The sequence below is a fragment of the Mauremys mutica genome, chromosome 2 (genome assembly GCF_020497125.1).
Source record: "Mauremys mutica isolate MM-2020 ecotype Southern chromosome 2, ASM2049712v1, whole genome shotgun sequence".
Classification (NCBI taxonomy): domain Eukaryota; kingdom Metazoa; phylum Chordata; order Testudines; family Geoemydidae; genus Mauremys; species Mauremys mutica.
The window spans coordinates 60,601,768-60,629,724 of record NC_059073.1 but is presented as its reverse complement, the minus strand read 5'-3'; the positions used below and the strand labels follow the sequence as shown (position 1 = coordinate 60,629,724).

The window sequence follows — 27,957 nt, the reverse complement described above, 5'->3', positions numbered from 1 at the left end:
CATGAAAGAAAAGGAGACACTTTGCTGTTTGTTTTCTCTTTGATGAAGGCTTCCAGTTGCTATGGTAATACCACTAAAGGAAGACATTTTTACACCCATCCATGGAATTCAGCTCTTGAGTGAAAGCCATTAGAATACAGAGACTCCGGCATAGGCCTCACTTACAAAATATAGATCCAAAGCTGGTTTTGGATTCCAACTTGAGGATGCGCTTCTCTTTCTAGCACTCTGACTACAGTGAGACTCTGGAGATTTGCCTTCTCTTCTTAGTGATTTGACACTAAGTCAGTGTCAAAACCATGGACCAGGCCTCAGTTAGTGTAAAGTGGTACATCTCCATTGACTTCAGTGCATCTATGCAGATTTATACTAGCTAGGAGTCCAGCCCTTAGTCTCTCAATGCCTCTCAGTTCCTCATCTAAAATTACCTTCTCTTCCAGGGATGTTGTGAGGAATATTTCAGTAACGTTTGTGAGATGCTCGGATACTACAGTGCTGGAGACCATAGAAAAGCCTATCAAATACATTCTCTCTCCCCCAGAGCCTCACAGAGCTCAGTGGGCAGTAGAGAGGCCCAGGCTTTTTATCTAGAGGTTTCACTCTGGCTCAGGTCTACATACATTTTAAAAAGCATGTAAATCACTTAGGAGCCTCAGTCCCATAATGTTACCTCAGATGTCGTCAATTTATTTTAAATAAACCATTCAAATGTTAATGTGAATATTATATTATTTGTATTACCATGCCATTAGAACAGATGAACTATATCTCAGTAACTGATTCAGTTATATTTTCACACAGAGAGGAGATAAGTGGGGTTCGCTATGATTATGGAGTTATACTGGAATGGTTTAGAAGCTTCCTCTGTGAGAGGCCACCACTATCCTGGGGCCATACTACTATCAGGCTGGAAACCGCTCTCTGTGACAAAGAGAGGGTGCTGGCAAAAAAACATTCTCCACGAGGGGCCCTCCACTCTGAACAAGCTACTGCTCCCTCTCAGTCAGAAATACAGGTCTGGGCCATTGACACTTCAGGATGCAGCTGTTTGTACAGTCTATTGCCGGGGAAGGGGTATAACCTATGTAATGGGAGGAGCAGAATTCTGCTGCCAGGGCGATTTGAGGTGTAAGCTGCAATTTAATTTTGTTTCTTGCTGTAACTTGTGTCATGGTTGCACAGAGTTGTGGATAATCCCCCCCGCCACCCCACACATTTTAAAAATAGATCCAGAGAAATTAAATAAAAATACACAAAATAGTCGGACACCTGCCAGGCATTCATAGGAATATTGATGAATTCTAGCATCAATTATTATTTGTCCAAAAGTGCATTATTAACTATTCACTATTCCCCTGTTTAAAATGTGTCAGTCATCCAATCAGGATGCAGAAAGGCCTCACACAACATCAATAGAGAATGGTGCGTCATCAAAATGAACAGTTCACAAACTAGAGGCCAAAAATTTTTAGACCAAACTATACAGCAAATCATTTCAAATCAAAATATTCTGAAGAACACCAGTGTCAGTGCATGAAGGATTCTCTATCCAAAAAAGAGGCTACATTTGTAAGGAACATTTGTAACAGTTCATCGCACTAAGTACATCAATTCTGATACACTTAGAGGAGAGGAAAATGATCAGGAACAGTCAGCATGGATTCACCAAGGGCAAATCATGCCAGACTAACCTCATTGCCTTCTATGATGAGATAACTGGCTCTGTGGATGAGGGGAAAGCAGTGGGCATGTTATTCCTTGACTTTAGCAAAGCTTTTGGTACGGTATCCCACAGTATTCTTGCTGGCAAGTTAAAGAAGTATGGGCTGGATGAATAGACTATAAAGTGGATAGAAAGCTGTCTAGATTGTTGGGCTCAATGGGTAGTGATCAATGGCTCCATGCCTACTTGGCAGCCGGTATCAAGCAGAGTGCCCCAAGGGTTGGTCCTGGGGCCGGTTTTGTTCAATATCTTCATTAGTGATCTGGAGGATGGTGTGGACTGCACCCTCAGCAAGCTTGCAGATGACACTAAACTTGGAGGAGTGGTAGATACGCTGGAGGATAGGGATAGGATACAGAAGGACCTAGATAAATTAGAGGATTGGGCCATAAGCAATCTGATGAGGTTCAACAAGGACAAGTGCAGAGTTCTGCACTTAGGATGGAAGAATCCCATGCACTGTTACAGACTAGGGACCGAATGGCTAGGCAGCAGTTCTGCAGAAAAGGACCTAGGTATTACAGTGGACGAGAAGCTGGATATGAGTCAACAGTGTGCCCTTGTTTCCAAGAAGGCCAATGGCATTTTGGGCTGTATAAGTAGGGGCATTGCCAGCAGACCGAGGGATGTGATAATTCCCCTCTATTCATCATTGTTGGGGCCTCATCTGGAGTACTGTGTCCAGTTTTGGGCCCCACACTACAAGAAGGATGTGGAAAAATTGGAAAGAGTCCAGCGGAGGGCAACAGAAATGATTAGGGGTCTGGAGCACATGACTTATGAGGAGAGGCTGAGGGAACTGGAATTGTTTAGGCTGCAGAAGAGAAGGATGAGGGGGGATTTGATAGCTGCTTTCAACTACCTGAAAGGGGGTTCCAAAGAGGATGGATCTAGACTTTTCTCAGTGGTACCAGATGACAGAACAAGGAGTAACGGTCTCAAGTTGCAGTGCGGGAGGTTTAGGTTGGATATTAGGAAAAACTTTTTCTCTAGGAGGGTGTTAAAGCACTAGAATGGGTTACCTAGGGAGGTGGTGGAATCTCCTTCCTCAGAAGTTTTTAAGGTCAGGCTTGACGAAGCCCTGGCTGGGATGATTTAGTTGAGGATTGGTCCTGGTCTGAGCAGGGGGTTGGACTAGATGACCTCTTGAGGTCCCTTCCGACCCTGATATTTTATGATTCTATACCAAATATGGGAGCAGCTGAGCTATATTGCTTAATTACACAGATCTAGCATGTAAGGATGAGTGAAAAGCAGAGGCTTAAGACAAAGCCAAAAGCAATTAGCAATTACTTATATGTAGGAATCATGCATTCCTGCACATCAAAGCCATAACACTATGGAATTTCCAGATTATGTACAAAAAATCTTTCTGGAAGGTGATGCTGCCACATAGAATGGCTTTGTGCAAGTGTATTATTATCTATTGCTCAAATTCAGGAGGTGCAACTTTGCTTTAATGAAATCAAATTCAAAAAGCCCAGGTCAACTTTATGGGATTAGAATGCTTTGGTTTGCAGTGTTATCCATAGTTATTTTGTTTTGATTTTATTTTAATTAAAAGATTTGCATATTCCCATTCCAATTCTTTGGTTTCTGATTTGGTGATTTTCCCATTTGAATTTGTGTGAAATCTCTGTAAGAAACAATGTTAATGTGATAGCATTGGCATCTTCCTCTGAATAAACAAAGCAAATCCAGATTGCTTCTGAAACAGATCACTGTGTATGTTTTACTAATTTTTATAGCTCTTATCACAGTATCAGCTAACCACTTTACAAAAATGTAAAATAAATATCAGCAATGCATGGGGAGATCTAGAACAGTCCTTGTTGCTGGTGAATAATGTTTCAGCCTGTAGGCTTGTTATCAAAAGGGGATGTGTAGATTTTTTGGGGGTGCATCTCAGAATCAATAAGAAGTACAATAGATAAATAAATATTTTCATACCATTTCTAGCTAATGGTCAAAACTGGTGCCAAAACTTAGCTTGTCTCAGTTCTTTTGAAAATGCCACTTGAAGAAAAGTTCAATCCTGCTAGGTATAGAGCATCTGCAAATGCCACTGAAGTGAATGGCAGGACATTCTTACCTCATGGCAGTGTGACTTTATGGTGACACGGGAGTTTAGTGAATGTACATTCGGAGTTTAGAACAGATCAGACCTGTGCAGATGAAGTTTTGTCCACTGATGATCTATTAAATAATAATATCCTCCACCAAGTATAAGAAGATTCTTGCAGTTCAACAATGCTATTACACAATGCTACAGGCTCTGGTTTCTCTTCAGAGCAGTATGGCCTAGTGGATAGTGCACTGGACTGGGACTCAAGAGACCTGGGTTTATTCCTGACTCTGCCACTGGCCTGCTGGGTGACCTTGAGCAAGTCATGTCCCTGCTCTGTACCTCAATTTCCCCATCTGTAAAATGGACATAATGAAACTAATCTTCTTTATAAAGCACTTTGAAATCTACCCATGAAAAGTCCTATATAAGAGCTAGATATTATTATTATTTCTAGGTAAACATTTATAGTAAGCCTCACATAACTGACTAAATTTTTTAGACAATTTTTCTGATACAATCAAACATTACTACTATTATGATCTTTTTCAGTGTTAATTCAAGGTGGATCCTTTTGTTCCATAAAATGAGCATCAGTATTTTAAAGAGTGAGAAATTAAATGAATACCACTCTCAGCATCATGTAGCCATCAGCCTGTACACACACTATCACAAATAACAAGTCAGATATAGTTATCACACAACTGGGTAGGAAATGGTAACCAAAACCCTGATATTCTTAAAATAAGCTACCTGTATAATCAGTGGAACAGCTGAACATTTCAAATAAGTCTTTGTGTCTGGTGCAATAGTGAATTAAGTTCAAAAGATACTTAGAGGTCAAATTGGCAGTCAGACACATTTTCCCAAGTTTAGTTCATTCAATTAATCTGCCCCCCTTCAGTAATTAGCAACTACTATGAATTGAAAGGAGGGAAAGGATAAACCCATTCAACTGCTTTTCACTTGTCCTTTAAGTCATCTCTGGCTTGAACTGTTATGGCTTAACTCTGATGTCATATACAGACTGTGAGTGAATAACGTTGCATATGGTATCTTGTAAAATCAGCTACTGTGTTTGAACATGCAAAAGGATTAGCTCACTTTACACGATATGTGTCAATCCATAGGCAGATATAACAAGAAACATAAATCAGACTCAATTGTTTTATTTTCTGTTAAATAGTTTACAGCCGGATGTCTTTTAAATCTTTGTTTGCTTTTATTTGTTTTTGTTTCTGTTCATCCTAAACCATCGGACCCTGGCCACAGCCAGGCCTGTCTGAGGGATAGACAGCAGCTGGATTGTACCAATGATTTCCAAGAGAGCCAAACATGTGTTCGGAGTTCTATGCTGTTTTTTCCAGGCAGACATGTGTTTGACCTACTGATGCCTCATGGAAAATTTTGAAAAACATTCTGTATAGAAAAATTCTCCTTATGTCATATTTTCTGTATTCCTTAAGTCTTATTTGATTATTATTGCTGAGGATATCTTCATTTTTTGTTACTGTATTTCATAATCAAATCAAACATTTTTAATTTATATATTTGGGCTGATCAGTCTATCTCAGAACGTTAAACATTAAAAACAAAGATAGCAATTAAAGGCCATTACAAAGACATCGTAACTACAAAACAAACAACTCCCTTATCATCTCCCTGTCACTCCATCAATCTCTCCACACCCAGGAAAAGACTAGGATTCCAGGATTATTTTACAAACATGAGTTAAGTATGTGGGGTTACAGGAATGGGACAAATATTAACTGCAATTAGGGTGACCAGACAGGAAATGTGAAAAACCGGGACACGGGTGGGGGGTAATAGGAGCCTATATAAGAAAAAGACCCCAAAATCGGGACTGTCCCTATAAAATCGGGACATCTGATCACCCTAACTGCAATACATGATCAAATTACACAGATAAACTGTCATGCAAGAAGGCTCTAGACCAGTTGTGGGCACCCGCACGTGCCCCGTCAAGGTAATCTACTGGCGGGCCATCAGACAGTTTATTTACATTTGCACGGCCGCCCCCAGCTCCCAGTGGCCGTGGTTTGCAGTTCCCGGCCAATGGGAGCTGCGGGTGGCCATGCAAATATAAACAAACTGTCTGGCAGCCCACCAGTGGGTTACTCTGACGGGCCACATGCAGCCAGTGGGCCACTGCCCTAGACTACTGGAAAATTACGGTTCATACTTCTAGGAATTTTTTTAAAACGATTTAGCAAAATTAACCTGAAGATTTAAACCAGTATTTGCCCACAAAGAATTCCACTTATGCACACAACAGACAAAACAGCAAAAATCATTAGCACATTTAGTTGATAACTGTACTTTTTCAAGTATTAGACTAGAATCAAATCCTACATATCTCTCACAGACAAAACTCCCAATGAAGTCAATGAATGGTAGTTTTGCCTAAGGACCAGGTCCAGGGCTCAAAATATGATGGAGTGGGCTAGAATGCCATTAGAGCTTTTCCTGCAGCCTCATCAGTTGTGTACAATGTGAACTTTAATTTAAAAAGGGTAGGAGTACAAGGGGAAAATGCCCCCTTCCCACAGAGAGACAAGGCGGGTGAGGGTAATATCTTTTATTGAACCAATTTCTGTTGATGAGAGAGACAAGCTTTTGCCCAGAGCTTTTTTTTCGGTCTTCAGAATTTGCTCTGGGCCTTTCACCTTTCTGGATACTTACCCCTGAGGGAGGCCTGTGGGGGAGGGAGTTGGAAATGAGCCTGTCCTTCACTCACCTTGCAATGGTGGCTCCTGTCCACTGAGGCTGGGTCTGGACACAGGGGCCATGGGGCCAAATTTTGTTGCGTGGTGCTGCACCCGTGTGTGTTGGGTCACAATGCCACTTGGTTTGGGGGCCCACTCAAACAGGGGGCTTAGGGCTAACTGTCCCTTTTGGTTCACCTTCTGGGCCCTGGTTCTGGAGTAGTCCCTGCAAATGCTCACAAAGCATCCACAGAACAGGTGAGGGCTATGGACATCTCTAATGAACAGCAAGATTAGAGCCAGCGCTTCAACTCTGTACTGGAGGTAAAACAATGCTCATTGTCTGAGCAGTGAATCCTTCGCTCACAGCAGGCCAGGCAAAGTCTCTCTATCCTGAAACAGTGGATCAGATTCCAGGCACAGAAGACAGTTTGTGCTGTGGAACCCTTCACAAGCTTTGCCTTTGTCCTTCTCTCACACTAGGGGAGAAAACACTGGCTGAAGGCTAAGCAGGATAAGCGTCAGAGGCTCCTTCTGAGCAGAGCTTGTTGTGAACATCTCAACTAAATATTTTTTTGTTGGAAAATGATTTGTTGAAACCAAATCTTTTTACAGAAAACTATGCCCCTAGCAAGTGCACTCACCCAACTGAGGCAACGCACAGACTTAAATCTGGGCTGCCCATCTCTCAGGTGAGTGCCCAAACTACCAGGCTATTGGAGATTTTGGGTTGGTTTTTTTTTCATAAAAAATTTCAAAAGGACTTGATTCATTCTGTATTGGCATGGAAACATGTCAAAACCGCTGAAATTTTTAAGAAACATTACTCTTGTTTTCCAGCCAGTCCTCATTCTGAGCTCTGCCTCCCTGGGTTCCCACCAAAACTGTTCTGTTGTGTCATTCCTTGTGTTTGCTTTGTCTCCTGCCTCCCTCCATGCTTAAAGGGCAGGCACAACAAGCTACAAGAACAAATGTTTCCTCTGCTTGCAGGGAACACTGTGTACTGGTGCAGAGAGCTTCATTCCTTATCTAAGCACTCACTGTGCGATACCTCTCCTGGGGCTTGCACTATTCCTAAGGGTGACAGGGGAGGTCCTACAGCTATTAAAAACTAAAGTTGGTGACAAAATGATTCCCCCCCATATTATTATTATAATTATTATTTACAAAAATGAAAATTATTTTGCTTTTGTTGAAATATTTTTGAGGGGAGGACGTTAAAAACCAGACCCTGAAAACCAAAATAAATTAATAAAAACATGGTTTTAAAAAAAAACAACAACAAAATTGGACATTTTTCACAGAAATGTCAAAAAAGCCCTTTTTCATTAAAAAACCCATTTGACACAACATTTTCAATACGTTCTAAAAATATTATATTTCAAAATGTTTCTAGTAACTAAGTTAAACTAAACCATGATCCACTTAAAAGAAGTCTGGTTTGTCCTAGTCTAACTTTTCATGTATTTCTGTGTTTATTTTAGGTACAAGTCTTTTTCTGATACTTATCAGCACAATATGATAGCCATATTTACAGTAATGAATTTACCTTTAAAACATCTCTGGGGGGTATTATGTCCATTTTACAGACAGGAAACAGAGGCAAAAAAGATTAAATGATTTGCCCAAGGTCAAACAGGCAATCTGTCAAACCTTGGAACAGAATCTGGATCTGCAGTCCCAGTTCAATGCATGAATCCTTCCTCATAGAATCATTGGATCTTTTTATCTACAATATTAACAACAAAAGGGCCAAAGTAACTCAAAGAATGGTTACTTCTCCCTAGTCATGTTCAGGCTATGTTTGTATGATGTCATGATTTGTGATCACTCACATGTCGTGCTTCACTGCGTCTGAGAAAAAAATACATCTTTAGCCTTCGGGCTATCTGAGTGAAGAATAAATGGCTCACTGTTAGAAAACATGCTAGCTTGGTCAAACAAATCCCTTTCTTGTATAAGGCCATGAGCTGTACAGATGTGTCATAATTTACTGTTTAATGATTACTCTCAGACCAAATAACGTTCAAGAGATTACCACATCTGTAAAATACTCTGACTAAAAGCACAGGACATTTTGTACAGAATGATATAGATAAGCAACCTGTTATTTATAGGGACAGTAACTTTGTGTTAACATTACTGGTGCATAAACTGGCAAAGTCTGCTTCGGTTTAGTGCAAGAGGAAAACAAAGAATCTCAGAGCTCTCATTATTCTAATCTCATTTAGACATCCTCTCTTCAACCTGGTCTTTGATTTAGACAGCACCTGTAAAGCTGTTTGTGCACTCTGTGTGTCCTTTGGGTCATCCTTCTCTTCTCCAGAGTGATGTTTGTTATTCTGCACGTGTGCTACCGGCATAGGTTGAATTATTTCCCCGGTTCTCTGAAAGCCTCTTGTCATTGTCCACAATCAAATTAAGCATATTGCATGTGATCATTTATTTGAGGCTCATGTTGGGTTTGGGGACTAACCTAGCTACAAAAGCATAAGCACAATAGCCAGAGAATCAGCAGGTTCCTGTGATGTGACTATTGTTTTTTCCCCCTCCTGTTTAGTAACAGGTGGTATTTATCTAAGCAGCCTGCACTGGGCAGCTGGCTGATGGGTGCTTCCAGCTGGACATCATCTCTCCTTTTAGCTCAACCACACCTGCTTCAGACAGCAAACAAGGCCCTTTTTCATCTTCAATATCTGCATGAAAGGACTGTTGTTGTTGGTAGTGGTGTGTGTGTGTGTGGATGGTAAGGCGGGGTGGGGGGAGGAGGAATTTTGGACCAATCACATCTCTTTCAGCTGTAATAATTCATAATGTCTGCAGAGCCCATCTGCTCTTGTACCAAAGAAAAAGAATTAGGTCTAAGGGTTTTTTCTTTGTTTTGCTCTGTTACACTACTCTCTTTAACACAGCCATTTCATTATCTCTTGCTATCATTTGATCAGATTTGTCTTCCATTAAAACTTCCTTTCCCTTGAAGCAGACGGTGACATGAGTATGCATGCCTCTCCGGGCTTTTATTGCTCTGAATTAAGAAATGGTAGAATAGTCTCATGAAAGATTAATGACTTCCTGCAAGCATCTTTGTACCTGAGGACAAGCAATTACAAAAATATGTCCAAAAGAAAACAAGAAAGGATGTTAGAGTGTCCTGGCCAGGTATTTCCTGGCAGACAGCAAGCTTAGCCTGTTCCAGTGCCAGCTTATTTAGAGCTAAGGAAACTTCTGTCTTGCACTCATGTATCATATTTTGTTTTGTACATTAGTAGCAATGTTGTCTTTGTAACAATATATCTATAACTGACACTGTACAGGTATTTCCCTCGATGCTTTGATTGTGCTTGTGTTTGCGGGCATGTGCTTGCACTGGTTTATGAGAACGGATTGTCTGACTTTAAGGCTGAGCCCTAAGACTTGATTAATATATATATATATTTTCAGTAACTGTTTCATATTTACCAATTCTCATCATTTTCTGGTTGATTTCGTAAAGTTTGCTTTGGGTTCACAGGGAGAGAGTTGAGGCAGGAGCCTGAAAGAAACTCTATATACTGAATACTTTAAAAGTGAACATTCATCATTCAACTCACTTTCTGTCACAGCCTTTCAGAGAGATCAGGAACTGAACAGAATCTGTTTCTCTAAATAGGGCATCAGAAGTGCACTGAAAATGGACTGAAACTCATTTCTATTTAGAGGAAGCACACAGAGCTATTTTTCAATTAAGCACAAATATTTATGTCCAAATATCATGGAAGGTCTGAGTTAAACCCGTAAATTTTAGAGTGGAGGCTTTTCAATGCATTCTTAACTTGGCCAGTTGTTCCTAGGGAGTGCAGCACAGATGGTATGTGAGATCACCCCTGTAATAAACAGGCAAAGCAGATGACTTGTGTAGTCTTAATTGTCTCACTTTGTTGGAATTGGCACACTGCAAGGGGCCTAATAATATCCACGTTGATGGACCAGGTTCCAGAATGATTGTCCCCTAATGTGGTTAAAGTGCTATTCCATCATTTTAAAATCCAGATGGGACCCAACCGTGTTTTAACCATGTCTACAAACCATGATATAGCCTTGCTCTGTCCAGGGTCCTGTCCAGGGTCCCCAACATTGTGATAGTTCTAGTGTAGATGGGCCCCCAGGCCCAATCTGTATGAAGGTTTCAAACCACGGGTCCAATCCTGCTCACTAGACTTTAGTTATTGAACCAAAAGAAAGTCAGATTATGCTCAAGTTAGCACATTCCTTAGGAAACTTTGTTTAATTAATGCTCAATTTGCATTAAAGTTTGCAAACTTTGAGATTCTTGGATGAAATGTGCTATGGACATACTAAAGTAGCTCTTCTGAAGAAAGTGCTAACATATGGTACTATTTCATTACTTTATATGGGCACAGCAATACTTACCTATTTCCCGGGTGTGTTACCAGGCTTATCCTTTAGAAATATTCAGCCAAAAGACAGTAAAAGTATAAAATACTATTATCATACAATATCAGAACACAGTGCACTATATTTTGACATTAAAGTAGGTTTCAGAGTGAACACACTAGATGTGAAAGTGCTGTTACTCTGGAGAGGCTAATTGTGTATTTCTGTTGCCTTCTCAATACCAACACAATGGATCAAATACCTCCCTGATGTAAAACACCAAGGATGTTTTTGGCCCAAGGTGTGTGAAAAATGTTACCGCTGAAACTGAGGTATTCTTTTTTTAATCTATCATAATTTCTAGATTTAATGCCTAAATTCCTCATTTGCATTTGATGTGTTCCAGAAGAATAAAACATTTCAGTGAAATTATCCTTTGTTTTAATGTACCCGTGGTTTTTAAACCAATTGCACTATAGATCCATTGCTAAGAACAGAAATATATCCATCTATTTCACACCTTCTATATACATAGGAGAGGGTGGAATCATACTGTATTTCACAATTATGTAAGCAAATAGTAAACCCAAAGTGTTCTGTATGCACATGTATGTTGCTTGCACAAGGCAGCATGCATCTGGGGATGTATCACAAATTCTTATTCACAAATGAAATGATATCTGCTCTTGTCTGATAACAGGAGCATAGTTATTCAAGGCAAGCTGAACTTCCTTCCTGGAGTTTTTATCCTGACCTGTTTATGAGATTCTGAATGGGGTTGTTACGTAAGTGTTAAATAAAGAATAAATCCATTTCTTACAAGTAAGCGATACCCCAGCGCACACTGTTAAATATGATCACCTGCACAAAGGGAGAAACAATTGGTTCATTCTAAAGAATAGCTATTGGTGCCAAAAGTGGAATGATTGAATAAGGCAAAAAGAAAAAAAACTTAGATCCTCCCTAGGATGTTAATGATACAATGTTATCTCTCTCTCTCTCTCTCTCTCTCTCTCTCTCACACACACACACACGAAGGAACATGTGAAAATACGACACAGCTCTTTTCATTGTAACTCTAGCTATGACCAGACCCAGCTAAACTCAGCTAGTGTTAATCTCTATTGATACCAATAATAATTAGTTAAGACGTGCTCAGGATGGTCTCATATAAAATCTTAGCCATTGCTGCTCACTGGGTTAGAAATTTCTTCTCTTTTCAGCCCTGACTTTCAGATCTATGTTATGTGGATAGGAGCCATCTTTCTTGATGTTGGGGAGACTATTTACCTTTAGTCATCTTTGACAACTGCTAACACAGTGAGGGAAATATGTAGGGGGCTGTAGGGTTAATGGACAGAAAATTCCACCACTCAAAATACAAGCAATCTGTCCCATTCAGAGATAAAATTTTCTACTGGCGGTAGTGTACTGGACAGATTAACATTATAACTACCCCACTATCCTTCTGACAGGCCAAATGAGACATTTTCTGCCATCTTCAATAGGAAAATATGTTGTAATTATTGTGAAGAAGGGCGTTAAAGTTTCAGAGGAAAGACAAACGGATAATGTATCATTTATATAGTATTTTACAACTTCTAAACGGTGTGTAGACATAAACCTGTCTCTAGTATTAATCTCACTGTACATTGGGGACATACAGTGAAGTCCAAATTTGCCTCAGGTATAGATCCACTAAAATCAATAGGGTTACAGTAGGGATATATTTGGCTCGAAGAGAGTAAGTCACTTGCCCAAGGCCCCATAGTAAATTAATGACTGAGCCACTAATTCCTTAAGAAATTCTTGTATCTGAATCCCATTACAGATCACTAGCCCATATTGTCTCTCAGTAAAAATACTAGCCAAACAACTACTAATTTTATTTTTTTAAATTAAAAAAACAGACACACTACTCAATTTTACAGTGTTTAAGATATCAGTTTTCAAATCTGTGAGAAAACACACAAAGTCAAATCTTCTTCTGCTTCAGTGTTATTCTCCTTTAAATTTAAATTACCTTTTTCCATTTTAAAATTTATTTTTACTTCAACTAATGTGTTTACTGTAGTTTACTTGGCAATGTCAAAGCTGGCTTGCTAGCAGTCTCCTGTTTTTCATTGCAATTATTAAGGTAATTTTCAGACTGTTTACAGATAAGAAATGGATTTTTTAAAAATCTGTTGCTGCCAAGAAACAACACTATAAAAAGTCTTCCAGAGCTGAAATCCTATTACCTGAAACAATGCAACAGATATTGAAAATGGGAGTTTTGTGCCTTGCTTGTGATCTATCACTAATAATCTGCCGACATGCATGGCAAATGTTAGTTGCTGTTTAGTTGGAAAACACAAAGAGCCAGGTTTGTCTCTGGCAAGACCATTCCAAGAAAACTAGAGCAATACTTAGCTGGTTATTCTCCCAGCCATTACCGTGTCAGCTGAAATAAAGACTGAAATATATGAAATGAACAAAAATAGTAAGTTGAAAATTACTCTTTGCTGATAAACACAATAAAAGGTTACTAAAACAATGTGTCCTGTCTTTTTGTAAACTATTATCTTAATTTCTACCAGAATCATCTCTGTTGTGGAATTGTAAAAGAACCAGAAACCTGATTTATTAAAATACGTGCTTGCGTTAAGCTTTGACTTAGTGCCTGTAGGTCTTTCAACAATGGGACTTAACATTCTGACCTAACATTTAATGTATTAATCCTTATTTTATCCTGATACTAAGATTCTCTGCTGTATTAAATCAATCCAGGTTAATTCAAAATTATGTCTCTCCCACCCAGTATCAATAGGTCCACTGTTGGTTTTCCCTAGAGCTGACCACCCAGTTTTATGAGAATCTGCAGTGAATTAGAAAATCTGACATTGCTGGAGGAGCTGGACAGCTAGGATATGGCTTGTCATTCGTCCTATACAATACACACTCTTTGTCTGCTATCTCTTAAACTAACCTGACATAATTTAGCCTCCTGGTCAATGGTATCTTTATTCTCTCAGAAGGAATGCCTCGCTCACCGGCGTTATTAAGAAATTTCTGGACAATGTTTAGTGGCTGTGCAATAATCCAAGGTTCTATTAAAAAGCCATCTGGGTAATTAATAGCACATTTGTTCTCAGCCTCCTCCCAATTTGTCCATTAGTGGAATAAAAGCACAGGACAAAGGGTAATGTGGTTCAGTTATATTTTACAAGAATTCTTCAGGAAGTTGAAAACACATGATAGTTTTCCAAAGATACATATGTTTATGGGCGCTCAGTGAGAGCAGCAAACAGTGAAACCCACAGGTTTTTTTATCAGGCTTTCCCTGTCAATAGCTGATTGACTTAAATAACTCAGAGACAGCATTTACTATGTTCTCAATTGTATTCACAAGGCCCAGCATGAGAGGAGTAGGGTGTATGATTTGCCTATATAATTTCCAGTAAATTAAAACTGATAAAACTGATTCCAAGATCCATGTCATGGCTCCACATCAAAACCAGCACAAATAACTTTTATACTCTCTCTCACCTGGTAGTTGAAGGCTTTTCTGAGGTTTCTTTTTAATGTGTCCTCTTGAAAGCAGGATTACAGCCTCAGGCTGCACTCTCTGTATGAGTGGTTTCCCCCTCTCTCTTATTTTCTTTTTCTTTTCCCTTTAAAGCATCTGAAGAAGAAATACTTTGAGATTTTAGAAGTCTGTGGTTAAAATTAAGAAACAAGACCCAATCGGGCTTAGGTGGGTTTTTTATTCCTTACTCTGGTAAGGTGATAATTACTAGAGTTTTGTTTCTGTTGGCATTAAAAAAAAAGAAAAAAAAGAAAAAAAAAGCGCCAAGTTTGCCTTTTCTAAACTACCATGCAAAATTTGTTGAGAACACAAAAGTTCTCACACAAGGACGACATCTTAGCAATAGGAATCTGTGTTGTACAGTAAATGTGTATGTGTGTGTGTGTGTATGTGTGTGTGTGTCTGTCTGTCTGCAAGCATGTGGGTGGGTGTTTATAATGGGTCCCAGGAACTATAGCTGGGATAAGCCATCTAACTCCACTTGAACTCAATGGAACTGTGAAACTGTGCTGATTTACACCAGCTGTGGAACTTTATATGGAGTCACATATAATGGCTCACATATATACACATATTTTCTCCAGCTGAACTCTTGTCTGCTTTCTGTGAAAAATTTAATTTTTTTATCATAAAAACAAAAGCCTAAAAATGGAAATATTTTTATTTGGATATGCTGTTGCGCTGCCGCATGGAAGTTGTAGTTCAGTTGCCTCATGCCCCCATTCTTCTCTCTAGGCCAGACTCCCTAAACTTCAATACACCTCCCATGATGCAACCTTTCCCTTCACCTAGAAGAGAGATCATGCAGTATCATAGGAAATACAGTCAGAGTAGGGAGCCTGGCCTGCAGAAACAAATGGGAACACAAGGCACCTGACCAACCCCAATGAAGCACTGTGGAAGCATTTCCAAATTCAAGCTATTTCCCTTTTTGGCAAACTTTCAGTTTCTGATTTTTGCTGAGAAATTGATATTTTCTGAGGAAAATTCCAACCCAAAATGATTTTATTTTCAGATTTTTCTGTGGAAAAAATTCCCATTTCCTGATCAGCTCTAATATATATATAATGAATGCTAACACTTACAAAGGCACATACATACACACAGGGAGTCGAATAGAGAATGTTGGGATTTTAATCTGGACTGCAGCCAAAGCAGATGGAGCATAGAGGCAACACAACATGAACAGTGCATTTTCAGGTTTCTTTGCACTCATATTTCTACCAACTTTGTGTCAGTGGGCCCTTGCCACAGCAATACAAATATTTGTTGGTACTTTACAACCTTACATACCTGTAAATACACTGCATTTACAAATCAGAGTTCTGTAAATACTCAAGGAAGTATAGGTTGGTTATAAATATTTAACTGTGTGCACCAAATGTCTACTTTGTTTGCACGATGTATGCTCAGATACATAACGCAGTTTTCAGACTGTGACTATTTAAGGCCCCTATACACAAAGACTTTAAGTGTGTGCTTAACTTTAAATCTGAGAGTTGTCTCATTCAATTCAGTCTAACTGATTACATGCTTAAAAGTGCTTGCTTAAATGCTGTGTTGAAGTGGGGCCTAAATGTAACATATCACAAAACCCTTCATCACAAGCAAGAGTCATTATTATTAATGATTTGTATTACAGTAGTGCCCAAATTTCCTGATCAGGATCAAAGCCTCTTTGTGGTGGGTGCAGTACAAATATAATTTAAAGACTGCTTTAAAATGAATCCAGAGTGAACAACTGAAATCCCAGGTGTCTCTCAAATTAGACAGGGCTAACAGTGATTCTGAGGTTTCTGATGAAATGGTCAGTACAGACTGTGACAGTTTCTAAAAGAATTAAATGAGCCAAATTCAGTTCTTTGTAATCCTGTCTATTTCAATGGAGTTGTGCCTGCTTTTTACTCTGTGCTGAACTGGCCAATGTGCTTTCTCATTCTTTCAGCACAGTGCACTTACTCTTATGCATTGTCAAAATGTTCCCCAATGTTTCAGTTGTGTACATTGCACCAATAGGTATTATTTTTTCAAAAAAAATTGATCATGCTCACTCCCCATCTCTCCTCTCTGGTGTATGTTCCTATCCTCTGTAAAGTATTGTACAAAATGTAACAACTTACTGCAAAAGCAGCCTGAGGACCTTGAGTATAAACACAAACCTCCTGTGTGCTACAAGGTCTGCCAAAACATCACACAGAAATGGACTACTGAATTGCAAAAATTAGTTTTAAAAACTGCCATTTTTATTTAGAAAAGTGTAAAGATTAAATGCGGCGTGCTTCTTCTAGCAAAAGTCATTCAAAATTAAACAAACCAGCCAAAAAGACTTTTCACATTTTCAGACAGGAAAGGTCTTTATGAGCTGAGATACCAAGCTCTGTACTTTGTAGGGCTGATCCTCACCTAGTGAAATTTGGCATAGCTCTGTTGAAGGCAATGGAGCTATCCTGATATATACCACATAAGCAACTGGGCTTGGGATTTTTAATAGAAATGCCGAGACACATTTAACAGTGTTGCTTCTAGTAGAGGTCTGAGACAAGAATTAGTGAGTCAGAGACAATTGACAAGGAGTTGTCAGTCGCTGAGGCTGCTCCAGTCTAATTTCATAAGTTTGGTTTTACAATAGCCTTTCAGAAGAGGTTTTCTTTAGCCAATGGAGTTTATTCATGGGTTAGAGGAAGACTATGACTAATTTTAAATTATATACACAGGATATTCTTGTCCCATTGTCTTTTTGGCATAGCAGAGGTGCCTTCTGAAAAGTTTAGAGCAGTGCAGATTGAATTGGAACTGACCTGTACTTAACCTATTCAGCTTAATCTATTCCTGACAGACTCTTTTCAACAGCAAGCTCACACAATTCTCCTTTTGCATTTTTCTTGGAGAAAGCCATCAATCAAGCTATTTTTTCCTCACTGTTTTAGGCTCACTGAGCTTGTGACTCACATACAAACTTCAACACAAATCCATGTATCACCATTTCTCCACAAGTTCATCCCGTCCTAAGAGAAGCACAGCAAGCATTTTATATCGCCACCATGGCAGGATGCATTTCAAAATGGTGTGAGTTTGTATAGAGTATAGCTCATTCTGTACGTGGAAGGAAAGGAAATTAGGGAAAACACTCCTGGCCGTTCTATGCAAATTTTGATATTAGCAGAATACTGGTACAGAGGACCTTTAATTTTCTGCATCTGTTGCATCTATAAAAATCTCTTATTGATGTTAGATGTGGTAAAACCAAGGGGTCAAAAAGGCAGTAGCTCCCCCATCCTCTACTGTATCCAACACTTGTCTATATATAAAAGAACAGGAGTACTTGTGGCACCTTAGAGACTAACAAATTTATTTCAGCATAAGCTTTCGTGAGCTACAGCTCACTTCTTCGGATGCATAGAATGGAACACACAGACAGGAGATATTTATACATACAGAGAACATGAAAGGGTGTCTATATATGCCACCCATCCAACCAATGAAATGTTCTGCATTCAATGTGAATTGTAAGTAGTTCTGTTTTGAGCCCAATGCTCAGGTGTTGAGTGCAACCTATGAGATGCTGAGTGCCTATTGGAAGCAACAGGAGTTTAGGATGCCGAGCACAGCCTCAAAGGCTGCTCAGTAGCAGTAATACTAGAAGTAGTATTAGAAATCTTCTCTCACTGCTAGTCTTCCAAAATCAACATTTTTAAGAGTAGGACACTACTTTTTCTTTAATTTCACTAAAATTTAAGTTCATGGAGAGTGAGACAACTGTTCTCCTTTTCCAATGAAAATTTTCAATAGAAGGGATGAACCAAGAGAAAATGTATAATGGCAATTTCTCAATTTTTAACCATGTTAAAAAAAGAATTAGGTATCTGGAAATTATACAAATCAGGTAACATCAAGTAATTCTAGGAGATCCTGTACACTTGAAAACATTTTAATTGTCACAGTGAGATATTAGCAGGAATAACCAAACAGTATCATATCTCTGTAATAACTACTTTCACTGATTAAAGACTAAAATATACTATATAGAGCTCAACATTGTTTGTTCTTTCTAGAGTGAGCTCATTAAAAAAAAAACAGACCGGAAACATATGGACAACATAACAGGTTATGGACAAAATTAACCTTGTAGATCTACATTGCCCTATTGTGTACTCATGAACATTGGCATTTGAACGTGACACACAAAGACATGAAATCATCGTCCTACTGCCTCTGGGAATTTGACCTATTTTGATTAAATCTATTGCCCTGCATTTCCTTTTCATGCTTTGCCAGCTTTTCCTTCTGCTTTTGCAATAGGTGGCTTCTACACATTGACAAAAAACCCAGAGCCCACAGTAAGTACAAATAATCATTTCTTAAGGGCTTGATGTAAAAGCAGGAGGAGAAGGAAGACTAGTGCCTAGTTTAGTTAGCACTGCACTGCTGGAGGCAGCAAACAATGTGCTGTGTGTCCTTTAAAATCTGCCCAGAGAAAGATTGTTAGTTAATTCTATCTTCGTTGAAATGGCAGAATTTACTTATCCTTCACTTTATGACACTTTAGACCTTTACGGTTCATCAGCAGTTGTTTTGCTGGAGGTGCAATACTGCCTATCTTATGGCACTAACTCTAAAATTGCTGTGATGGATACTATCACTGGAACAAAATATAAATACAGTCAACAACACCACTGATGACACACCAAGCAATACTCAGCAGGCATTGCTATTACATTTAAATGTGCAGTGAAATAAAACAAAATATTCCAAGTGCACCCTTTGCCCCCATCTAATGGTTTCCGTTCTTTTGCCATGTTCCATAAAGATTCTTGGCACAAAGAGCCGGAGTACAGGGAGAGCTGGATTTCTGGGTATTGAGATGATAGCCAAGTTAGATTTGTAAATAGCAAACAGATGACGATGATGAAATTCTTGTGGGGTTGATAATGAAAGCCAACTGAAATGTGCAAAGATGAAATAATAATGTGTCTGGAAGTCATACCTTGCAATTAATCTTCTTGTCTTGTTCATTCAGGCTCCACTGAACTGAAGGGCCTTTGCCAGAATGTAGGAATCCAAAAGGGGACACACCATATTCCTTGTGTCCCTAAAGATTGATTTGATGATTAAAAGTCTACATTTTCTAGCTGACCTCTTGTTGGGTTAGGCCATTAAGAATGCTGCGCAGCAGGAGTTACTTCTCTTTTACAGTGTAGTACTGTTTATGGTGATGCTAACCTTAATTGTTCAACAATCACATTGGACCCAAACCAATCATTGATTGGCTTAAAATTAAGAGTTTTTTTTTAAAGATGGTAATAAATCATTTTTTTTGTCCTGCCTTCTGAATTTTGAGTCTTTAGGGAAAGCTCTTATCCTGGATTGGTATGTGACCATTTCAAGTTGAAAATTCAAACTCAGATGCACACCCAAATGCACAGACCTCCCAGCTGGCTGCTAAGTGGGGTCTCCACTTTCCTCTCCTAACACTTTGGTGTAGGGAAACTGTCATTCCATCTCCCTCCCCTATCACTCTACTGTCCCCTTCTCCATATCATTCTACATCTTCTGACTCCTTTCACAGTCTTGCTCGCTGCTCTCCCAGTTCTCCTGTCCCCCATCAACTCTTTGTTTTCACCTGGCCTGCACTTCTTCCCTCAGTTTCCTAACCTCTCATATTCTCCCACAGTTCCCACCTCTGCCCCTTCAGCTTGTCTTCTGCTCTCTGTACCCCTATGATTTCCTCTCTCTCTCTCACACTGCCCCTCCATCCTCATGTTCCCTCAGCCAAGTCCTTTTCCCCAACCCAACAGTCCCGAGCTCTACCCTCACTCTATTTCTGCTTCCTTCCCAACATTTCTCAATCTTACCTCAGTCTCCTGATCTTTCGTGGCCAACTTCAATGGCCTTACATTAGTTCTCATTTTATGCGATGCACCTGCCTGTTCTTAAACCATCAATCTCATTTTCTATAAGGTTTCTCATTTTCTAGGAATGGTATCTTGGTATCAATATTCTTCTCTCTCGGAATATTCATTTTGCAGTACTCATAGGAAAAAGTTATCACATAGCTGGCCTATGAATAAGGATTTAAACTCAAGGTATAGGATCCTTTATTATTTTCAATTTATCTCTTGCCTCTTAGGGCTGCTGTTGGCTCACAGGGTTTTTACCTGTCACCTTTACATGGGTGACATTCACACCTATGCCTCAATTTCAGATTCTTCCTGATGTCAGTCTTCATCTTTCTCATATGCATAGATGCATAGCTGACATCTCATGTCAAAGAACCAGAATTGTCTTACATTGAATATAGTTAAAGTGGAGGGGCTTGGTTGATTTGGTTTTACATTGAAATTAAGTGTTTCATTAGCCCTTGATGGTGATGGAAATAATCTCAGAGCAGTCATTCAACCTCTGGCTACCAAGTAGTTTTAGAATGCATATGCCTTAGCACATAGCCAGCAGAACACTTCCCACATTTTCCGTATGCATGATAAGGAATTGAAAGGCAGCAGAGACTGTGAAAAGGAGGCAAATTATAGGGATATTTATTTATCGGTTGCTTTTGATTCAAAACTGAAATCCCTATTCGTCTCAGAGGTTACAATTCACATACTTTTAAAATGCTATTCATTAACTTACTGTTTGGCCTAGAACAACCTGACTCCACCTGTCTGTATGATCTTGCAATATTCATGGTTTACTCTGGAGTGAAGGTAAGATTTGATGGAGCTATACACAGTAGGCAAGAAGGGCAGCATCTCACCTCGATCCCATTCTTTTGACTCTCTTTCTCAGTCATTCAGTCTTAGCTCTCTGTCCTTTTCCCAAGGTTTCTATTTGCTACTGAGCACTAGGTATTGCCTTGGCTGGTAAATATTTGTTTTTTTTATCCACATGAATTACAATGTATCAGCACAGTCACATCTTCAACCCTTGCTTGCACTCTATGTACAGTCCTTAGGCACATAACCTCACGCAGCAGTTGCTCATGTTCTCTAAACAGAATCCAGAGATGTGGATATGAGGCATTACACCTTAACTCTGATAGTACAGTTCCAATGATAAAGTAATAAAGATTTTTTGTATAACAGGTGGGGGATGTTTTTGGGGTGTCAGATTGGAAGCCATAGGGCATGTGATCTGTAAATCAGGCCCATGTTTGTGTGTTCCCAGGCTTTTGGTGTCTCTCAAAAAACATCCTTTTATTTACAATTTCCAGATGGATCTCTGAAGTCATTCCATACATACTGAGTCATTCAGATTGTGTCCTCTACCTCTCCACCAAAGTGGTAAGTGTGTTGCTGTACAAAACAGATGCTGGCCTTTAAAAGTTAACAACAACAACAAAAATATTCAGAACCAAGTCAATTAGGAAAGCTGTCCCATAACTATAAAGCACGCGCACCAATGCAATTAAAAAGCACCATCTGGGACATTTCACCACAGACTTCTGCAGAAATCCATTTGTTGAAAGAAAAAGACATTGTAAGGGCATTTTATCATTTCATTCTCTTAATGGAGAAGGAAATCCCTGTAGCTCTCTGATGATATCTGATGTGCGTATCATTAACCTGATGATGATGATGATGTCTTTCACAAATCAATGTTTTAACCAAAGCTTTCATGTTTACCTGTGTCTAATGAAGACTTTTGTCAGCTAATTTCATTTCCCCCCACCAATGTTTCATTTTGGTAGAATGGAATTGAGGAAAGGGAAAAGAGAGGTGGTCAACTGGGTTATCTTGCAAGATTTCAAAAGCAGAGCACAAGTTTGAGTACATCGTACTCTATGAATTTCCAAAAATGTTTCATTTATTTTGAGGCTAATTTAAGTTTGGGCAAATGTCAACTAGCTACAGAGTCCCCCAGGAGCAGCTAACATAACTGTGCCATGTGTGGCTCTGATCAGACACAAGCAGAGCAAATATTAGCAGAGGTATTCGTCAGTCAGCAGTAGAACTAGTGAAGTGTATATCCCCTCCTCTTGTCTTCACAGTGACAACTCATCACATCACACACTGATAAAATGTCAGCCCTAATTCCAAAGCACAGTGCATTTTGTCACAAGATTCATAATACCATATATTTTAAAAAAAATTAGTTTAATATCAGTCAGCCTGTTTGTTTAACTAACTAGCGATGTTGGGGCTTTTCTGGGCAGCCCTTTCTACATCCAACCTGCCCTTTCTTCTGCTTATGCATAGTGAAGTCTAAACTTTGGGGCTTCATCAGAGTGACAGGAAGAGTCCTGTATCTTGAATTCTAGACTAGAAAAGCTTTATCTCCATCTTTTGTACTGCACCAGGAATCAAGAGCACAAACCTTTGTATTAGCATTTATTCTTCATTTGGATGGAAAACTTAAGCTTTTGAGGATACTCAGAAAATTTACAGACCTATCTACTAAAGAGACACAGCAGTTGTAAAAGATCCCACATCCTAGCTCATCTGCATTAATCTAGAAGAAATACCATTTCTCCAGGGCTTGCTCTCTGTTGTGAATTGGAGACCCACTCACAGTTTTCATTTAAAAGATGGTGCTAGTCTCTGTCACTGATCTGTAGTTCAGTGTTGTGACTAAACAATAAGGCTCTGAACTAAGCAGCCTCATTTCTCTTCCCAGATCTGCCACATCTTTCAACCTTGAGCAAGTCACTCATCAGTTTCCCCAGCTGAAAAAAAAAATGGAGATAAATCTTTGCTGCTTCACTGGGTGTTTTGTGAGGCATAATTCATTAAGGTCTGTATACTGTTCGGAGTTCCTCCAGCGGATCTGCACATTGTCCTACTATTGAAATCACCCTTGCTATAACAAAACTCAAAATACTGAGCTCCCATGAATGGGGATTTTAAAGAGAATGAAGTGTGGATGTGGATATGACAGGCCCACCAGACTCTCTCATGAGTTAGAATTTGGACTCATAGACTTTAAGGTCAGATGGGACCAAAGTGTTCATCTAGTCTGACATCTGGCACATTGCAGGCCACAGAGCCTCACCCACCCACTTCTCTAATAGACCCCTAACCTCTGACTGTGTTACAGAAGTTCTCCATTCCTGGTTTAAAGACTTCAAGTTACAGAGAATTCACCATTTACCACTAGTTTAAATCTGCAAGTGACCCGTGCCCCATGCTGCAGAGGAAGGTGACTCCCCCTGCCCGCCCCCAGTCTGACCCCGGGGAAATTCCTTCCTGATCAGTTAGACCCTGAGCATGTGGGCAAGACCCACTAGGCAGATACTACAAATAATTATTTCCCAGGTAACTCAGAGCCCTCCCAATCTAGTGTCCTCTCTCAGTATGGGCCCTCCTTTGCTTCTGTTTTTCATTCACAGCTAAATCTCACTCATACAATCTAATCTGAGAGCTAAAATTTCTATTATGTTATTCCACAATAAGGACAGTAGCTGGAATGTCTGTTAATATCTTTTATTGGTTTAACATAAAAGGGAGTTTACACAAGCAGGCCAGGCAGCCTAGATCCTCATTTTCAGGTGTGAAATGTGAATCTAAAGCATATGAGCTGCTACAGCAACAGCAGCAGGTTACACAATGTCTTTCTTTGTTGCAAGTGCAAGCCAGAGTTACTGGAACCTGAAATTCTGCCATCTATATGATTTTAATCAAACCAACAGATGTTAATCAGCTGGCATTGCTTTGTTCACTGGGTGTGTTATGTATTGCTTCTGTGGAAAAGGATTTAAATGAGAAAGCAAAGTGCAGATGTCCTTAGCTTTAGATCCGGGGACCAGATGATGAACTAAATGTGTGCTGCTTGTATGTCACTATACAAATCTTTCAGTGTTGAATGTGTTTCTGTTCTGCTCATGATACGAACAATGTTGCTGATGTGCTATTATTCGGAGGGCCAACCCTGTCAAAAAAACCCTTATCAATGCAGTGCTTATTCTCAAAAATAGATTTATTGGGCCAGATCCTTGGGGGAGGGGGGAAATGTGTGCTCCATTGAAGTCAATACATTATTTGCATTTAAAGTAATTAAATCTATGCTGATTCACACCAGCTGAGGATCCTGCCCCTTTCCTTGATAGGACTCTGTGCTGGGGTAAGAACTACCATTACACTTTTCAATTTCAGCTAGATTTAGCTACGTAGCTCACTGAAATTAATGGCTAAATCTCCTAGTCAGTTTTGAAAATTGCAACCTATGAGTCAGAAAGAATTTGCAGGACTGGTCCCCCTGTTTGTCTCTATTTGTGACAGACTAAGATTGCTTTCCTTCTTTCGTCAATGCTGATGATTGGGTCACACAATATGGACATTAGGATTAGACCTGAATCAAAGTGGTTTGGTGAACTTGGGGTATCTTTATTTGGAGGTGCATGCTTAGATCACGTATTTAGTGCTTACCCAACCTACCAGCAAACCTTAGATGTCATCATTCATGGGTAATAGCCACAGAAAGCAGAACTTCCAGAATGTCATTAAACCAAAGAATCCTTAAAATTCTGACTGGCCTATGCTATGACATGGGGTTGCGTTTTACAACATGGTAGGAGAACCACTCATAACAAGGGGAAGTCCACAAGTATCCAGCTGCGATTTGGCACATCTTGTAGCAACCCATCTTTAGACACTCTATGTTTGGCACATCTTAAAATAGTGTGTTAATTATATATTGTATAATTAATCATTATTCTTGGGAGCAAAGGTTTGTGTAAGTTACAAAAAATGTTGTTATTGATAAGTCTGTAATGTGATCTAATTAGCTTGGATCTCATGAATGGTAACTTTGTGACAGAGACAGTGTAACAAGAGGGAGTCTGGTACATGCCTGATACACAGTGAATGTCTTTCCAGTGGACTTTGTAATAGGCTTAGAATTTGTCTGGAATGTGGACAAATTAGATCAAATTAGATCACCTGCCATGTTGAGTTTGCTGTTCTGGGTAGAATACACTGTCCTGAACTTAGAAGTACCAGTGATTAAACAAATGTATTCAGCATTACTGGAAAGTCTAACACCAACATTCCACTCACTTGATTAGTAATTATACTAGCAGAATTAAAGGATGGGATACTGCCTTGAGAGATTCTTTTGATCTGCACTAGAAAACAAGTCTGTTTATGGCTGTATGATGCACAGTTACTTTTAAATTCTGCCATTCTTATTGAATTACCTAACAACCATAAAAGTACATGAATCAGGTTCTTTTGTTCATATACTTACTGTTTATTGTCATTTACGGTATCAAAGAATTTGACTTGTCAAACTAACTTAATGGGAAATTAACAAGGTTCTAGCTCCCAGTGTAGTTCTGCCTGTATAATAAGAACATTTCAAACACTGCAAATGACCACTAGTCACTTCTTGTTAGAGCTAGCCTTTGAGATGGAAGAAGCCCATTTCTTAGGGATCTAGCTGGAGGGAACAGGCCAAAACTTGTGGGACAGGCCTGAATTTAATGTCAGATTATGGGGTCAACTACCGAGCATATTTCTTTGGAGTTAGTGAGAGAGGAGACTGAAGTGATGAAAGAGATATTGAAGGGATTGCAGTCCTAAATCTGTTCCTTCCTCTAATTTATACATCACAGGGCTGAAGTATTAAAAAAGAAAGAGGACAGGATCAGCAGAAGATAGGCTGACGATCCAGTCTATTTTCTGCTGATCCTGTCCTCTTTCTTTTTTAATACTGTGAAATTCACACATTTAATTCTACCTTATTCCACTTTGCAATATATATTATTTTCCTTAATAAAGAGACATGTCATTTTACAACTACATTTTAATTAATATTTTTCGTAGTTATTGAGCATTTGTTCTAATGAACCTTTCCCCCTTCCCACATCTTTGAAAAATGTATTTTATAATGAATTTGTAAATTACCAGTTTTTAAAAGAGTAATATAGTGGTCAAAACTCATTTTTCAACACTGTGCTGGCAGTCTCTGAAATTAAAGTCACCAGCAAACAGACAAATAGGTTTGTTTTCTTTTTACTTCTTTATGATGCATAAAGAAGGCTTGAATCATTTTCCCCCTTGATTTTTACTTTAGAAATGTAGGTCTTGTCTACCCTGTTTTTCCTGAAAGACTATAGACAACTTGAGAACTAGTAGGTTTTTTCCATTTTAGCTTTTCTGCATGGTGCGGTAATGAATTGTACAGGGTTGTGAGGTTTTTTATGTGTAGTGCATTAATTGATCTGTATTGCCCTTGCTTAGGTGCAGCGGCCAAGTGGTTAAGACAGTTGATTACAATCCTGGAAAGCCTGGGTTTGAGGGTCACTTGATCTCATACTTGTTCTCACCCAGCTGCAAAATGGGGACCTGATCCACAGGGTTAAGGAGGTAAAAGGTGGTCAGACGTGATGCTAGCCACATCACTTCCTTGTGTACAATTACTGTGGAAACTGATGTGCCTTAAACTGCATTAGCCTGATGAGCCATCTGTGGCACAGGGCAGACTTTGAGACCCCGATGGTGTGCTTTAATGTAGTGCTGTTTGAAACTATGAGGAATGCACCAACAGGGTCTTCCAAGACTGATTATGACACATTAATGTGCTTTAAAAATCAAACCCCTGTAGACAAGCCCTTGCATAAAATGCATGTGAAACCTGATTAATTGAAAGGGAAAGTATTTTTATACAGATGATAAAAACAAAAACCTGCATTTTAAGCTACTATTTTAAAATAGCCATCAGAGATACACTTGTGAGAAAGAATGCTTCTTCAATCAAGGGCTGAAAGAGCTCATAGTCCACAACTCAGACCACCAGCGAGTGCTTCAGCAAAACCAGTGAAGACCAGATGTGACATTCCTGCTATTTCTAAGATAAATCATAAAGAAGCAAAAAAAGGCATATATTCTTTCTACCATGATGCTGTTCCAAAAGTGACACCTTCATTTCTTTGACAGGGTAACAAGCCTTGTGGATGGGGGGCAGTGGTAGACGTGGTATATCTTGACTTTAGTAAGGCTTTTGATATGGTTTCTCATGACCTTCTCTAAACAAGCTAGGGAAATGCAACCTAGATGGAGTAATATAAGGTAGGTGTATAACTGGTTGGAAAACTTTTTCCAGAGAGTAGTTATCAGTGGTTCACAGTCAAGCTGAAAGGACATATGAAGTGGGGTCCCACAGGGAAAAGTTCTCTGTTTAATTCTGTTCAATATCTTCATCATTGATTTAGATAATAACATAGAGAGCACAATTATAAAATTTGGGAGGGGTTGCAAGTGCTTTGGAGGATGGGATTAAAATTCAAAATGATTTGGACAAACTGGAGAAATGGTCTGAAGAAAATAGGATGACATTCAATAAAGAAAGGGAAAGTACTCCACTTAGGAAGGAACAATCAGTTGCACACATACAAAATGGAAATGACTGCTTAGGAAGGAGTACTACAAAAAGGGATCTGGGGGTCATAGTGGATCACAAGCTAAGTATATGTCAACAGTGTAACACTGTTGCAAAAAAACCCAAACAATATTCTGGGATGTATTAGCAGGAGCGTTGTTAGCCAGATACAAGAATTAATTCTTCTGCT

General features: G+C 39.2%; 2 long non-coding RNA genes across 5 annotated transcripts in view; one reads left to right on the top strand and one right to left on the bottom strand.

Moving 5' to 3' along the window:
• LOC123364694 overlaps positions 1-27,957 on the bottom strand; it is an 88,185-nt gene that overhangs the window by 1,756 nt on the left and 58,472 nt on the right. The window contains exon 3 of one of the 2 annotated variants that reach the window (XR_006577230.1): positions 14,417-14,552. This is a non-coding gene — a long non-coding RNA (uncharacterized LOC123364694). Of the gene's footprint in view, positions 1-14,416; positions 14,553-23,971; positions 24,318-27,957 lie in introns of those variants that run through there. The other variant, XR_006577232.1, reaches the window with a different exon arrangement.
• Positions 1-27,957, top strand: part of LOC123364693 — an 85,072-nt gene that overhangs the window by 21,474 nt on the left and 35,641 nt on the right. For 2 of the 3 annotated variants that reach the window (XR_006577229.1, XR_006577228.1), the window contains exon 2: positions 21,664-21,733. This is a non-coding gene — a long non-coding RNA (uncharacterized LOC123364693). Of the gene's footprint in view, positions 1-21,663; positions 21,734-23,066; positions 23,184-27,957 lie in introns of all 3 variants that reach the window. The other variant, XR_006577227.1, reaches the window with a different exon arrangement.